Source organism: Ylistrum balloti, unplaced genomic scaffold, assembly GCF_031769215.1.
Source record: "Ylistrum balloti isolate Yb309-2 unplaced genomic scaffold, AGI_CSIRO_Ybal_v1 Utg370416, whole genome shotgun sequence".
NCBI classification, from domain to species: Eukaryota; Metazoa; Mollusca; class Bivalvia; order Pectinida; family Pectinidae; genus Ylistrum; species Ylistrum balloti.
In genome coordinates this window covers 671,920-675,385 of record NW_026782282.1, presented here as the reverse complement: position 1 = coordinate 675,385, position 3,466 = coordinate 671,920, and positions in this window count along the sequence as shown.

Sequence of the window (3,466 nt, the reverse complement as noted above, 5' to 3'; positions counted from 1 at the left end):
TGTACCATACCCCTGGTGACCTGTGATGGTGTACTATACTGCTGGTGACCTGTGATGGTGTACCATACCCCTGGTGACCTGTGATGGTGTACTATACTGCTGGTGACCTGTGATGGTGTACCATACTGCTGGTGACCTGTGATGGTGTACCATACTGCTGGTGACCTGTGATGGTGTACCATACTGCTGGTGACCTGTGATGGTGTACCATACTCCTGGTGACCTGTGATGGTGTACCATACTGCTGGTGACCTGTGATGGTGTACCATACTGCTGGTGACCTGTGATGGTGTACCATACTGCTGGTGACCTGTGATGGTGTACCATACTGCTTGTGACTTGTGATGGTGTACTATACTGCTGGTGACCTGTGATGGTGTACCATACTGCTGGTGACCTGTGATGGTGTACCATACTCCTGGTGACCTGTGATGGTGTACCATACTCCTGGTGACCTGTGATGGTGTACCATACTGCTGGTGACCTGTAATGATGTACCATACTGCGAGTGACCTGTGATGGTATACCATACTCCTGGTGACCTGTGATGGTGTACCATACTGCTGGTGACCTGTGATGGTGTACCATACTGCTGGTGACCTGTGATGGTGTACCATACTGCTGGTGACCTGTGATGGTGTACCATACTGCTGGTGACCTGTGATGGTGTACCATACTGCTGGTGACCTGTGATGGTGTACCATACTCCTGGTGACTTGTGATGGTGTACCATACTGCTGGTGACCTGTGATGGTGTACCTACTGCTTGTGACCTGTGATGGTGAACCATACTGCAGGTGACTTGTGATGGTGTACCATACTGCTGGTGACCTGTGATGGTGTACCATACTGCTGGTGACCTGTGATGGTGTACCATACTGCTGGTGACCTGTGATGGTGTACCATACTGCTGGTGACCTGTGATGGTGTACCATACTGCTTGTGACCTGTGATGGTGTACCATACTGCTGGTGACCTGTGATGGTGTACCATACTGCTGGTGACCTGTGATGGTGTACCATACTGCAGGTGACCTGTGATGGTGTACCATACTGCTGGTGACCTGTGATGGTGTACCATACTCCTGGTGACCTGTAATTATTATGTTGATACTTGTGTATTTTGTTGATGACTCTATTGACTACCACTTGCCTACTGTTTATACAGGTAATCCTTGGAAAGTGCAAGGTCCTGAGTACACAAGGAAATTCCTCTGACAATGTAGAACCTACACCAAACTTTGACTGCCATGTCAGTAACACTAAACCCACAGTCAAAGATTCCGTGGCTGTCCAAGCTGCACGGTCCCAGGTATGTTATCACATTTCTATCAGTCTTTTGTCTGGAAATTGTAGCTGGGAGGATGACCATATTTGTTAGTTCTTTTATCCAAGGTTGCTAATATCTGTTAATTTGGTAATTGATAGTAGTTGGAAAAGTGTTAAACTTGTTACATTGGTGTACAGTGGCATGGAAACAAAATTGTACAAGAGATACACATGTGAATGACACCTTTTAATTCAACTTTTAAAAAAACAAACAAAGAAAAAGAACAGCCATTGTCAATTCAAATTAGGTTGGTTGATGGTTGGGGCACGTTTAGTGTGGATACCAAAAAGTTGTGCAAGGTGATTAAATAAAATACCAAAATTAATCAAAGTAAGTTTCAATCACAAGCATTACTGGTGATGCTTGGTGTATGTTGTGATTGAAACTTACTTGGATTAGCTTTAGAGTTAGATACAGCAGAGCCAAACAATGAATGAAACATCATGCAGCTGTTTCGTCCTTTCAGTGATGCTAAGAGCCTAAATTTTGAAGCCTATGAGGGAACTGAGAAAAATCTAATGTGTTTGTATAAAAACTCAAAATCTTGATAGGGAGGTGCATTAGTCCAATCCTTCAGTGAATTTTGTAATTTTCATATATCTGACCATGTAAAATAACTTTAACTACATGTGTTAATTTTGAACATTGCATGCAAGATATCTGCTATATGTAAATATATATATGGTAAATTTCATGGGGTTAATATTTCATGGTGGTTCCTGTTTGATCTAGTTTAATGGTATTTACCATTCATGCCTGTCAGTCAATTTATATAGATCTCTACAGGCATAAAACTTGTATTTTTTTTGTGATTTTTACTCACTATAAAGATATGGTCGGTTTTATTTTCATGCTATTTCTAATAACTGCGAATATAGCAAAACCAAATCCCCGGAGAATATCACCAAATCTGTCATATGTAAATAGGTCAGCAGAGGCTTCAATCTATTAAAAAGATATTGATATGAAAGAATCAGTTTTTTTATGTGAGTTGAATGTTTACAGAGAACTTCGTTAGGATGAAGGATGAAGTTTACTTTTATATTTTCATCAGATAGATAAAAAAAATTACAAAACTAATGATTTTGGAACTTGTCGTTTATGAATAAACTCTAGATTATATTCAGTTCAATATTTTTGTTTTTGATGCCCCGAATTGAAAGATTGAAGGCATATTGTTTTTGTGCTGTCTATTTGTCTGTTGTCAACTTTAACCTTGCCGATAACTCTTACACTGTAAGAGGTAAGGTTTTCATATGTGGCATGTGTGCTTCTTGTGACCTTTTCATCGGTACTACCAAAATTTTTGACCAAGTGGCCTTGACTTTTGACCTACAATTGAACAAATTTAACATTGACCAAAGGTAGCGCTTACCTTTTCAATGGTACCAGAATTTTTGACCATGTGACCTTTACCGTTACCTTTGACCTACTAATGAAAAATTTCAACATTGGCCATGACTGCACTGTAAGAGGTAAGGATTGGAGGCTCAGCTTATTTAGGTGATGTTGATTTGTAATGAAGTTTTAAAAAAAGCCATTTCCACAATGAAGACATAAGAATTTCACAGAGTGTGCGTGTAGTTAGCACATGCCTTGTGTAAAATAGTTTTAATGTGCCACTTCAGAATTTTGTTGTAACTGGGCAGCATATTGTTTCATAAACTAATTCTATCTATTGTAGATATTCTTGTACGAGTACAACGAGGATTGTGAGACTGTAGAAAGGCCACGACACTGTATCCCCCATGCCATCGTCGCTTATAACAGGAATTCCTCTAGGACCATCGAACCGAAAGCCAAGGGTTATATGTCAGAGAAATCCTCTGGATACAGTAGGCCAGTCATTAGAATTGGCGATAATGCCCGATCAAGTCGACCTACTCCACGTTCTCTACTACAGTCGGATGTGCACTTGTTACCAGCTGCAGTGACACTTGCGAGACAGCCATCATGGCCATCGAGAATCTTGACTGAGGGTGAACAGGGCCAGAAACCAGGGCGAATACATCAGAGGTCTTTTTCAAATGAAACAAACCTACCTGCAGGTTACAGGATAGGGCAAGACCAACAGATGCCCTCTGGTCCTGGGTTGGACAATGTTGATGTCTATCAGACTAGAAAAGACCCTCGTGTA